General features: G+C 36.9%; 2 non-coding genes across 2 annotated transcripts; both read right to left on the reverse strand.

Annotated features, from left to right (window-relative positions):
- Positions 1-4,479: 4,479 nt before the first annotated feature.
- Positions 4,480-4,587, reverse strand: LOC112753705 (small nucleolar RNA R71). Its single transcript, XR_003178077.1, has one exon. It is a non-coding gene; the product is annotated as a small nucleolar RNA R71 (small nucleolar RNA).
- Positions 4,588-12,574: 7,987 nt separating this feature from the next.
- Positions 12,575-12,682, reverse strand: LOC112752406 (small nucleolar RNA R71). Its single transcript, XR_003176845.1, has one exon. It is a non-coding gene; the product is annotated as a small nucleolar RNA R71 (small nucleolar RNA).
- Positions 12,683-14,094: the final 1,412 nt, after the last annotated feature.

Consider the following 14,094-nt stretch of genomic DNA (forward strand, 5'->3'; position numbering starts at 1 on the left):
AGTTAAAAGTGGGTATTTTATAAAAATTCAGGGTTATTTTTATAAATATAAAAATAAGTGAGGATTTCAAATATAATTTTTATAAAATATTGAGGTTAAACATAGAATATTAAAAAATTCATAATTTAGAAAGTAATTAATAAAAGCTTGAAAATAAGGTTTTATAAACTAAGTTTTAAAAGAAGATTATAAATATTATTTTAAATATTTTTTTAAAATTATTCATTTCTATTAAAATAAATCATTATTATAATTAGTATTTATCAAAGATATTATTTTGTAAGAATATTATAAAGTGTAATATTAATGAGGAGAGCAAGCAAAGTAATCTTAAAAATTTTAGAGAACGTAGACTTAATTAAAGGACTTTATAATTCTTTTCCATAAAACATTTAGGGTGAGGCGAGGGAATAATGAAGAAATAATTTATACTATAGAATGATAAGAAAGAAAAGAAAGAAAAGAAAGAACAAGACGAAAATGAGATAAGTAAAGATATGGTGGTGAGACCACTGAGATTCGCTTTCCGGAGATACATCGGCCACCCCAGGGGATGGTCGCACATATAAGACAGAGGTTTCTTAAAGAAGTTATCAATATATACATCGGCTCAAGAGAGTCACACCTGTAAGATAGATGTTACTTACAGAGGTTATGACACTGGAAGCCAAACTCAGACATAGGTTGTTGAGTGATGAGCGGATAATTTATACGGTTTTTGGCATTGTTTTTACATAGTTTTTAGTATGAATTAGTTAGTTTTTATTATATTTTTATTAGTTTTTAAATAAAAATCATATTTCTGGACTTTACTATGAGTTTGTGTGTTTTTCTGTGATTTCAGGTAATTTCTGGCTGAAATTGAGGGATTTGAGCAAAAATCAGATTCAGGCTGAAAAAGGACTGCAGATGTTGTTGGATTCTGACCTCTCTGCACTCAAAGTAGATTTTCTAGAGCTACAGAAATCTAAATGGCGCGCTCTCAATTGCGTTAGAAAGTAGACATCCAGGGCTTTCCAGAAATATATAATAGTCCATACTTTGCCCGAGTTTAGACGATGCAAACTGGCGTTCAACGCCAGTTCCATGCTGCATTTTGGAGTCAAACGCCAGAAACAGGTTGCAAAGTGGAGTTAAACGCCAGAAACAGGTTACAAATTGGCGTTCAACTCCAAGAGAAGCCTCTACATGTGTAAAGCTCAATGCTCAGCCCAAGCACACACCAAGTGGGCCCCGGAAGTGAATTTCTGCATCATTTACTTATTTCTGTAAACCCTAGTAACTAGTTTAGTATAAATATGACTTTTTACTATTGTATTTACATCTTCGGATCTTTGATTAGTTTTATGCTATCTTAGACTTTCATGGGGGCTGGCCATTCGGCCATGCCTGGACCATTATCACTTATGTATTTTCAAACGGTAGAGTTTCTACACACCATAGATTAAGGTGTGGAGCTCTGCTGTTCCTCATGAATAAATACAAAGTACTACTGTTTTTCTATTCAATTCAAACTTATTCCTATTCTAAGATATCCATTCGCACCCAAGAACATGATGAATGTGATGATTAGGTGACGCTCATCATCATTCTCACTTATAAACGCGTGCCTGACAAACACTTCCGTTCTACATGCAAACAAGCTAGAATGAATATCTCTTAGATATCTAATACAGAGGACCGAGTCCGAGATATTAGAATCTTCGTGGTATAAGTTAGAACCCATGGATGGCCATCCTTGAGATCCGGAAAGTCTAAACCTTGTCTGTGGTATTCCGAGTAGGATCTGGGAAGGGATGGCTGTGACGAGCTTCAAACTCGCGAGTGCTGGGCATAGTGACAGACGCAAAAGGAAAGTAAATCCTATTCCAGTATGATCGAGAACCGACAGATGATTAGCCATGCAGTGACAGCGCATTGGACCATTTTCACAGAGAGGATGGGATGTAGCCATTGACAACGGTGATGCCCTACATAAAGCTTGCAATGGAAAGGAGTAGGAATGGTTGGATGAAGACAGCAGGAAAGCAGAGGTTCGGAGGAACGAAAGCATCTCTATACACTTATCTGAAATTCTCACCAATGAATTACATAACTATCTCTATCTTTATTTTATATTTTATTTATCTTTTAATTATTAAAACTCTATAACCATTTGAATCTGCCTGACTGAGATTTACAAGGTGACCATAGCTTGCTTCAAGCCGACAATCTCCGTGGGATCGACCCTTACTCACGTAAGGTTTATTACTTGGACGACCCAGTGCACTTGCTGGTTAGTTGTGCGAAGTTGTGACTAAGAAACAAGATCATGAACGTGCATATTTAGTTTTTAGCGCCGTTACCAAGGAAGGAACGATCACGATTTCGTGCACCAAGTTTTTGGCGCCGTCGCCGGGGATTGTTCGAGTATGGATAACTAACGGTTCATCTTGTTGCTCAGATTAGGTAATTTTATTTTAATTTTAAGCTTTTTATTTCTTATTTTCGAAAAATACAAAAAAAATTTTTTTCTTCTTTTTCGTTTTTCCCAATTAAATTTCGAAAAAAATAAAAAAAGTTTAATAAAATAATAAAACCAAAAAAATATTTGATGTTTCTTGTTTGAGTCTAAAGTCAAGTTTTAAGTTTGGTGTCAATTGCATCTTTTTAATTTTCTAAAAATTATTTTCAAAAATTTCATGCATTGCATTCTTCATGATCTTCAAGTTGTTCTTAGCCAGTCTTCTTGTTTGATCTTCATATTTTCTTGTTTTGTGTCTTTTCTTGTTTTTCATATGCATTTTCGATTTGTTAGTGTCTAAAGTTTGATAATTTCTAAGTTTAGTGTCTTGTATGTTTTTCTTTTCTTGAAAATTATCAAAAATAAGTCTTGATGTTCATCTTGATCTTCAAAGTATTCTTGGTGTTCATCTTGACATTCAAAGTGTTCTTGCATGTATTGTGTGTTTTGATTCATAATTTTTATATTATGTGTCATTTTTGTGTTTTTTTCTCTTTCATCATTAAAATTCAAAAATCAAAAAATTATCTTTCCCTTTTTCTCTCATAAAATTTTCGAAAATTTGAGTTGACTTTTTCAAAAATTTTTAAAATCAAGTTGTTTCTTATGAGTCAAATCAAATTTTCAATTTAAAAATTCTATCTTTTTCAAATCTTTTTCAAAAATCAAATCTTTCTCATTTTTCCTTTCATAATTTTCGAAAATTCCAAAATGATTTTCAAAAATCTTTTTCTTATTTCTATTTCAAATTTTCAAAATTAATGCTAACAATTAATGTGATTGATTCAAAAATTTTAAGTTTGTTACTTGCCTAGTAAGAAAGGTTCAATCTTTAAACTCTAGAATCATATCTTTTTAGTTTCTTGTTAGTCAAGTAATCAACTTTAATTTTCAAAATCAAATATTTTTAAATTTTTTTTTAAATCTTTTTCAAAATAAATTTCAATCACATCTTTTTCAAAATCAATTTCAAAATCTTTTCTAACTTCTTTTCTAACCTCTTATCTTTTTAATTTGAGTTTCAAATCTTTTTCAATCAATCTTATCTTTTTGTTTCAATCATACCTTTTTCAAAACTACCTAACTAATTTTCTCTCTAATTTTCGAAAATCCATTCCCTCTTTTTCAAATTTTCTTTTTAATTAACTAATTGTTTTGATTTCAATTTAATTTGATTTCAATTTTAATTTTCGAATTTTAACTTTAATTTTAAATTTTTTTTATTTTATTTTATTTAAATTTTCGAATTCTTCTCTTCCTCACCTCCTTCTGATTATTTATTTATTTACTAACACTTTTCTTCATCTCAAAATTCGAACTCTCTCTTCCTCTTGCTGTTCGAATTTCTCTTCTTTTATTCTTATCTTCTTCTACTCACATAAAGGAATCTCTATACTGTGACATAGAGGATTTCATATTTTCTTTTCTGTTTTCTTCTTTTTCATATGAGCAGGAACAAGGATAAGAACATTCTTGTTGAGGCTGATCCTGAACCTGAAAGGACTCTGAAGAGGAAGCTAAGGGAAGCTAAAGCATAACTCTCTGGAGAAAATCTGACAGAAATTTTCGAAAAAGAAGGAGACATGGCCGAAAATAATAACAATGCAAGAAAGATGCTTGGTGACTTTACTGCACCAAATTCCAATTTACATAGAAGAAGCATCTCAATCCCTGCCATTGGAGCAAACAATTTTGAGCTTAAGCCTCAATTAGTTTCTCTGATGCAACAGAATTGCAAGTTTCATGGACTTCCATCAGAAGATCCTTTTCAGTTCTTAACTGAATTCTTGCAGATCTGTGATACTGTTAAGACAAATGGGGTTGATCCCGAGGTCTACAGGCTTATGCTTTTTCTGTTTGCTATAAGAGACAGAGTTAGAGTATGGTTGGACTCTCAACCTAAAGACAACCTGAACTCTTGGGATAAGCTGGTCACGACTTTCTTAGCCAAGTTCTTTCCTCCTCAAAAGCTTAGCAAGCTTAGAGTGGATGTTCAGACCTTCAAACAAAAAGAAGGTGAATCCCTCTATGAAGCTTGGGAGAGATACAAGGAACTGACCAAAAAGTGTCCTTCTGACATGCTTTTAGAATGGACCATCCTGGATATATTCTATGATGGTCTGTCTGAATTATCTAAAATGTCATTGGACCATTCTGCAGGTGGATCCATCCACCTAAAGAAAATGCCTACAGAAGCTCAAGAACTCACTGACATGGTTGCAAATAACCAGTTTATGTACATTTCTGAAAGGAATCCTGTGAGTAATGGGACGCCTATGAGGAAGGAAGTTCTTGAAATTGATACTCTGAATGCCATATTGGCTCAGAATAAAATATTGACTCAGCAAGTCAATATGATCTCTCAGAGTCTGAATGGATTGAAGGAATCACCCAACAGTACTAAAGAGGCATCTTCTGAAGAAGAAGCTTATGATCCTAAGAACCCTGCAATAGCAGAGGTGAATTACATGGGTGAACCCTATGGAAACACCTATAATCCCTCATGGAGGAATCATCCAAATTTCTCATGGAAGGATCAACAAAAGCCTCAACAAGGCTTTAACAATGGTGGAAGAAACAGGTTTAGTAATACCAAGCCTTTTCCATCATCCACTCAGCAACAGACAGAGAATTCTGAGCAGAATCCATCTAGCTTAGCAAATATAGTCTCTAATCTATCTAAGGCCACTTTGAGTTTCATGAATGAAACAAGGTCCTCCATTAGAAACCTGGAGGTACAAGTGGGCCAGCTGAGTAAAAGGGTCATTGAAACCCCTCCTAGTACTCTCCCAAGCAATACAGAAGAGAATCCAAAAAGAGAGTGCAAGGTCATTGAATTAACCATCATGGCCGAACCTACAAGGGAGGGAGAGGACGTGAATCCCAGTGAGGAAGACCTTCTGGGACATCCAGTGATCAATAAGGAGTTTCCCTCTGAGGAACCAAAGGAATCTGAGACTCATCTAGAGACCATAGAGATTCCATTGAACCTCCTTATGCCATTCATGAGCTCTGATGAGTATTCTTCTTCTGAAGAGAATGAAGATGTCACTGAAGAGCAAGTTGCCAAGTACCTTGGTGCAATCATGAAGCTGAATGCCAAATTATTTGGTAATGAGACTTGGGAAGATGAACCTCCCTTGCTCATCAATGAACTGAGTGATTTGGATCAACTGAGATTGCCTCAGAAGAAACAGGATCCTGGAAAGTTCTTAATACCTTGTACCACAGGCACCATGACCTTTGAGAAGGCTCTATGTGACCTTGGATCAGGGATAAACCTCATGCCACTCTCTGTAATGGAGAAACTGGGAATCTTTGAGGTGCAAGCTGCCAGAATCTCATTAGAGATGGCAGACAACTCCAGAAAACAGGCTTATGGACAAGTAGAGGAAGTGCTAGTAAAGGTTGAAGGCCTTTACATCCCTGCTGATTTCATAATCCTGGATACTGGGAAGGATGAGGATGAATCCATCATCCTTGGAAGACCTTTCATAGCCACAGCAAGGGCTGTGATTGATGTGGACAGAAGAGAATTGATCCTTCAAATGAATGAGGATAACATTGTGTTTAAAACTCAAAGATCTCCTTCTGTAACCATGGAGAGGAAGCATGAAGAGCTTCTCTCACTGCAGAGTCAACCAAAGCCCCCACAGTCAAACTCTAAGTTTGGTGTTGGGAGGCCACAACCAAACTCTAAATTTGGTGTTGAACCCCCACATTCAAACTCTAAGTTTGGTGTTGGGAGGTTCCAACCTTGCTCTGAACATCTGTGAGGCTCCATGAGAGCTCACTGTCAAGCTATTGACATTAAAGAAGCGCTTGTTGGGAGGCAACCCAATGTTATCTAATTATATTTATTTATTTTTCATTGTTATTCTATGTTTTCTTTAGGTTGATGATCATGTGAAGTCACAAAAACTACTGAAAAAATCAAAAATAGAGTGAAAAATAGAAAGAAAATAGCACACCATGGAGGAGAATAGTCTAGCGTTTAAACGCCAGAAACAAGCATCTGTCTGGCGTTTAACGCCAGAAACAGGCACCAAGCTGGCGTTTAACGCCAGAAACAAGCATCTACCTGGCGTTAAACGCCAGAACAGAGCATGGAAGTGGCGTTTAATGCCAGAAACAGGCAGCAGTCTAGCGTTAAACGCCAAGATTGCATGTATAGGGCGTTTTACACGTCTAAAGGGTATAGGGATAAAAAATCCTTGACACCTCAGGATCTGTGGACCCCACAGGATCACCTCAGGATCTGTGGACCCTACAGGATCCCCACCTAACCCTATTCTCTCCTTTTCACACCTTTTCATAACTCTCTTCCCCAAATGCCCTTCATCAATCACTTCAATCACTCTTTCCTATCACCCCCTCACCACTCACATCCATCTTCTCTTCCCCATAAATCCCACCTACCTTCAAATTCAAAATATTTTCCCTCCCAAACCCAACCCTAAATGGCCGAACCCTAAACCCCTCCCTAATTATATATAAATCCCTCATTCCTTCTTCTATTTCATACAACACAACCCTTTCTTCTTCCCCTTGGCCGAAACCTACTCTCTCTCCCTCTCCTCCATTTCTCTTTTCCTTCTACTTCTTTCTTTCTTCTTTTGCTCGAGGACGAGCAAACATTTTAAGTTTGGTGTGGTAAAAGCATTGCTTTTTGTTTTTTCATAACTATTTATGGCACCTAAGGCCAGAGAAACCTCTAGAAAGAGGAAAGGGAAGGCAATTGCTTCCACCTCTGAGTCATGGGAGATGGAGAGATTAATCTTAAAGGTCCATCAAGACCACTTCTATGAAGTTGTGGCCAAGAAGAAAGTGATCCCTGAGGTTCCTTTCAAGCTCAAAAGGAATGAGTATCCGGAGATCCGACTTGAGATTCAAAGAAGAGGTTGGGAAGTTCTCACCAACCCTATTCAACAAGTCGGGATCCTAATGGTTCAAGAGTTCTATGCAAATGCATGGATCACAAGGAACCATGATCAAAGTGTGAACCCAAATCCAAAGCATTGGCTTACTATGGTTCGGGGAAAATACTTAGATTTTAGTCCGGAAAATGTAAGGCTGGCATTCAACTTGCCAATGATGGAAGAGAACGCACGCCCCTACATAAGAAAGGTCAACTTTGATCAAAGGTTAGACCAAGTCCTCATAGACATATGTGAGGAAGGAGCTCAATGGAAAATTGACTCAAGAGGCAAGCCGGTTCAATTAAGAAGGCATGACCTCAAACCAGTGGCTAGGGGATGGCTAGAGTTCATTCAACGCTCAATCATTCCTACTAGTAACCGGTCTGAAGTTACTATAGACCGGGCCATCATGATCCATAGTATCATGATTGGAGAAGAGGTGGAAGTTCATGAGATTATACCTCAAGAACTCTACAAGGTGGCTGACAAGTCCTCTACTTGGGCAAGGTTAGCCTTTCCTCACCTCATTTGCCACCTCTGCAATTCGGCTGGAATTGACATAGAGGGAGACATCCTCATTGAAGAGGACAAGCCCATCACTAAGAAAAGAATGGAGCAAATAAGAGATCATGGACCTCAACATGAGCATGAGGAAATTCCTCACCATGAAATCCCTGAGATGCCTCAGGGTATGCACTTTTCTCCACAGAATTATTGGGAGCAAATCAACACTTCCCTAGGAGAATTAAGTTCCAACATGGGACAACTAAGGGTGGAGCATCAAGAGCACTCCATCATTCTCCATGAAATTAGAGAAGATCAAAGAGCTATGAGGAAGGAGCAAGAAAGACAAGGAAGAGACATAGAGGAGCTCAAGAGCACCATTGGTTCTTCAAGAAGAGGAAGATGCCACCCTCACTAAGGTGGACTCATTCCTTAATCTTCTTGTTTATTTATTTTCCTGCTTTTTGATTTTTGAGTGATGAGCGGATAATTTATACGCTTTTTGGCATTGTTTTTAGTATGTTTTTAGTAGGATCTAGTTACTTTTAGGGATGTTTTCATTAGTTTTTATGTTAAATTCACATTTCTGGACTTTACTATGAGTTTGTGTGTTTTTCTGTGATTTCAGGTATTTTCTGGCTGAAATTGAGGGACTTGAGCAAAAATCAGATTCAGAGGTTGAAGAAGGACTGCTGATGCTGTTGGATTCTGACCTCCCTGCACTCAAAGTGGATTTTCTGGAGCTACAGAACTCAAAATGGCGCGCTTCTAATTGCGTTGGAAATTAGACATCCAGCGCTTTCCAGCAATATATAATAGTCCATACTTTGGCCGAGTTTAGATGACACAAAAGGGCTTTGAACGCCAGTTCTACGCTGCAGTCTGGAGTTAAACGCCAGAAACACGTCACGAACCAGAGTTGAATGCCAGAAACACGTTACAACCTGGCGTTCAACTCCAAAAAGAGCCTCTGCACGTGTAACATTCAAGCTCAGCCCAAGCACACACCAAGTGGGCCCCGGAAGTGGATTTATGCATCAATTACTTACTTCTGTAAACCCTAGTAACTAGTTTAGTATAAATAGGACTTTTTACTATTGTATTAGACATCTTATAATCTTGGGATCATCTTTTGATCATTTTTAGATCTCTAGACCTCCATGGGAGGCTGGCCACTCGGCCATGCTTACCCTGTATTCACTTATGTATATTTCAACGGTAGAGTTTCTGCACTCCATAGATTAAGGTGTGGAGCTCTGCTGTTCCTCATGAATTAATGCAAAGTACTATTGTTTTATATTCAATTCAACTTATTTCGCTTCTAAGATATTCATTCGCAATTCAATATGAATGTGATGAACGTGACAATCATCATCATTCCCATACGAACGCGTGCCTGACAACCACTTCCGTTCCACCTTAGATTGGATGATTATCTCTTGGATCTCTTAGTCAGAATCTTCGTGGTATAAGCTAGATTGATGGCGGCATTCATGAGAGTCTGGAAAGTCTAAACCTTGTCTATGGTATTCCGAGTAGGACTCTGGGATTGAATGACTGTGACGAACTTCAAACTCGCGAGTGCTGGGCGTAGTGACAGACGCAAAAGGAGGGTGAATCCTATTCCAGTATGATCGAGAACCTCAGATGATTAGCCGTGCTGTGACAGAGCATTTGGACCATTTTCACAAGAGGATAGGATGCAGCCATTGACCACGGTGATGCCTCCAGATGATTAGCCATGCAGTGACAACGCATCGGACCATTTTCACAGAGAGGATGAAAAGTAGCCATTGACAATGGTGATGTCCTTACATAAAGCCAGCCATGGAAAGGAGTAGGACTGATTGGATGAAGACAGCAGGAAAGCAGAAATTCAGAGGGACGAAAGCATCTCTATACGTTTATCTGAAATTCGCACCAATGATATACATAAGTATTTCTATCTTTATTCTCTGTTTATTTATTATTATTTTCGAAAACTCCATAACCATTTGATATCCGCCTGACTGAGATCTACAAGATGACCATAGCTTGCTTCATACCAACAATCTCCGTGGGAACGACCCTTACTCACGTAAGGTTTATTACTTGGACGACCCAGTGCACTTGCTGGTTAGTTGTATCGAAGTTGTGAATGAAAAATGATTTACTAAGACGTGCATGCAGAGTTTTTGGCGCCGTTGCCTGTGATCAGAATTTCGTGCACCAAGTTTTTGGCGCCGTTGCCGGGGATTGTTCGAGTTTGGACAACTGACGGTTCATCTTGTTGCTCAGATTAGGTAATTTTCTTTTTGTTTTATTTTCAAAAAATTTTCAAAAATCTTCAAAAAAAAAAATTTCTCCTTTATTTGCGAAAAAATAAAAATTCTTTTCAAAAATTTTATTATGTTCTTCAGAATTTTTAAGAATGAATCCTAGAGTTTCATAGAGCATGTTGAAGCCTGACTGGCTGTAAAGCCATGTCTAAATTCATTTGGACTGGGGCTTCCAACCCAACATTATCAAGAGCAAGCTAGTTGCTAATCCACCTGCTGCTGTTCCAGATCCACCTGATTTACATCCTAAAGCTGACTGGCTATTAAGCCATGTCCAACCCTTTGATTGGAGCTTTAGGCTAATATTGAAAGATTCCTGGAATTTTTCTTAAAGATTTTGGATTTCTTGTTTTCTTCTTCCTACATGTTTTTCGAAAATAATATAAAAAAATCCAAAAAAATTAATAAAATCATAAAAATCAAAAATATTTTGTGTTGCTTGTTTGAGTCTTGAGTCAAATTTTTAAGTTTGGTGTTAATTGCATACTCATCTTGCATTTTTTCGAAAATTGCATTCATGCATTACATTCATCATGATCTTCAAGTTGTTCTTGATAAACCTTATTAATTGATTTTCATATTTTCTTGTTTTGTGTCTTTTCTTGTTTTTCATATGCATTCTTGCATTCATAGTGTCTATACATGAAAAATTTCTAAGTTTGGTGTCTTGCATGTTTTCTTTGCATTGAAAATTTTTCAAAAATATGTTCTTGATGTTCATCATGATCTTCAAAGTGTTCTTGGTGTTCATCTTGACATTCATAGCATTCTTGCATGCATTCATTGTTTTGATCCAAAATTTTCAGGCATTGCATCATTTTCATGTTTTTCTCTTTCATCATTAAAAATTCAAAAATAAAAAAAATATCTTTCCCTTTTTCACTCATAAGTTTCGAAAATTTGAGTTGACTTTTTTCAAAACCTTTTAAAACTTAGTTGTTTCTTATGAGTCAAATCAAATTTTCAATTTAAAAATCTTATCTTTTTCAAAATCTTTTTCAAAAATCATATCTTTTTCACTTTTCTTATTTATTTTCGAAAATTTTTAAAATATTTTTCAAAAATCTTTTTCTTATCTTTATCTCCTAATTTTTGAAAATAACGTCATCAACTAATGTTTTGATTCAAAAATTTCAAGTTTGTTACTTGCTTGCTAAGAAAGATTCAAACTTTAAGTTCTAGAATCATATCTTGTGATTTCTTGTGAATCAAGTCATTAATTGTGATTCTAAAAATCAAATCTTTTTCAAAAACTAATTTCAATCATATCTTTTCAAAAATATCTTCCTATCTTATCTTTTTCAAAAATCTGATTTTAAAATATCTTTTCTAACTTATTATCTTCTTATCTTTTCAAAAATTGATTTTCAAAATTTGTTTCAACTAACTAACTAACTTTTTGTTTGTTTCTTATCTTTTTCAAAACTACCTAACTAACTCTCTCTCTCTAATTTTCGAAAATATCTCCCTCTTTTTCAAAAATTCTTTTTAATTAACTAATTGTTTCAAATTTTAATTTTAATATTTCTTCTTTTAATTTTCAAAAATCACTAACCATTTTTCAAAAATAATTTTCGAAAATCCTTCTCTCTCATCTCCTTCTATTTATTTATTCATCTACTAACATTTCTCTCCCATCCAAAAATTCGAACACTACCTCCCTCTCTGTGTTCGAGTTTTTCTTCTTCCCTTCTTTACATTACATTCTTTTCTTCTTCTACTCACACAGGGGAACCTCTATACCTGGGTAAAAAGGATCCCTATTATTATTATTTTTCTGTTCCCTTCTTTCTCATATAAGCAGGAGCAAGGACAAGAATATTCTTGTTGAAGCAGATCCAGAACCTGAAAGGACTCTGAAGAGGAAACTAAGAGAAGCTAAATTACAACAATCCAGTAAGCACCTTTTAGAAATTTTCGAACAAGAGGAGGAGATGGCAGCCGAAAATAATAATAATACAAGGAGAATGCTTGGTGACTTTACTGCACCTAATTTCAATTTACATGGAAGAAGCATCTCCATCCCTACCATTGGAGCAAACAATTTTGAGCTGAAACCTCAATTAGTTTCTCTGATGCAGCAGAACTGCAAGTTCTATGGACTTCCATCTGAAGATCCTTTTCAGTTCTTAACTGAATTCTTGCAGATCTGTGATACTGTTAAGACTAATGGAGTAGATCCTGAAGTCTACAGGCTCATGCTTTTCCCTTTTGCTGTAAGAGACAGAGCTAGAGTGTGGTTGGACTCTCAACCCAAAGATAGCCTGAACTCTTAGGATAAGCTGGTCACGGCTTTCTTAGCCAAGTTCTTTCCTCCTCAAAAGCTGAGCAAGCTTAGAGTGGATGTTCAAACCTTCAGACAGAAAGAAGGTGAATCCCTCTATGAAGCTTGGGAGAGATACAAGCAACTGACCAAAAAGTGTCCTTCTGACATGCTTTCAGAATGGACCATCCTGGATATATTCTATGATGGTCTGTCTGAATTAGCTAAGATGTCATTGGATACTTCTGCAGGTGGATCCATTCACCTAAAGAAAATGCCTGCAGAAGCTCAAGAACTCATTGACATGGTTGCTAATAACCAGTTCATGTACACTTCTGAGAGGAATCCTGTGAGTAATGGGACGCCTCAGAAGAAAGTAGTTCTTGAAATTGATACTCTGAATGCCATATTGGCTCAGAACAAAATATTGACTCAGCAAGTCAATATGATTTCTCAGAGTCTGAATGGAATGCAAGCTGCATCCAACAGTACTCAAGAGGCATCTGCTGAAGAAGAAGCTTATGATCCTGAAAACCCTGCAATAGCAGAGGTGAATTACATGGGTGAACAATATGGAAACACCTATAATCCCTCATGGAGAAATCACCCAAATCTCTCATGGAAGGATCAACAAAAGCCTCAACAAAGCTTTAATAATGGTGGAAGAAATAGGTTTAACAATAGTAAACCTTTTCCATCATCCACTCAGCAACAGATAGAGAACTCTGAACAAAATACCTCTAATTTAGCAAACTTAGTCTCCGATCTATCTAAGGCCACTGTAAGTTTCATGAATGAAATAAGGTCCTCCATTAGAAATTTGGAGGCACAAGTGGGCCAGCTGAGTAAAAGGATCACTGAAATCCCTCATAGTACTCTTCCAAGCAATACAGAAGAAAATCCAAAAGGAGAGTGCAAGGCCATTGAATGGACCATCATGGCCGAGCCCACAAGAGGAGAGAAGGACGTGAATCCCAAGGAGGAAGACCTCCTGGGACGTCCTGTGATCAAAAAGGAGTTTCCCTCTGAGGAACCAAAGGAATCTGAGGCTCATCTAGAGACCATAGAGATTCCATTAAACCTCCTTATGCCATTCATGAGTTCTGATGAGTATTCTTCTTCTGAATAGAATGAGGATGTCACTGAAGAACAAGTTGCCAAGTACCTTGGTGCAATCATGAAGCTGAATGCCAATTTATTTGGTAATGAGACTTGGGGAGATGAACCTCCCCTGTTCACCAATGAACTAAATGCATTGGATCAACTGAGATTGCCTCAGAAGAAATAGGATCCTAGAAAGTTCCTGATACCTTGTACCATAGGCACCATGACCTTTGAAAAGGCTCTATGTGACCTAGGGTCAGGAATGAACCTCATGCCACTCTCTGTAATGGAGAAACTGGGAATCTTTGAGGTACAAGCTGCTAAAATCTCATTAGAGATGGCAGACAATTCCAGAAAACAGGCTTATGGACAAGTAGAGGACATATTAGTAAAGGTTGAAGGCCTTTACATCCCTGCTGATTTCATAATCCTAGATATTGGGAAGGATGAGGATGAATCCATCATCCTTGGAAGACCCTTCGT

Source organism: Arachis hypogaea, chromosome 15, assembly GCF_003086295.3.
Source record: "Arachis hypogaea cultivar Tifrunner chromosome 15, arahy.Tifrunner.gnm2.J5K5, whole genome shotgun sequence".
Classification (NCBI taxonomy): Eukaryota; Viridiplantae; Streptophyta; class Magnoliopsida; order Fabales; family Fabaceae; genus Arachis; species Arachis hypogaea.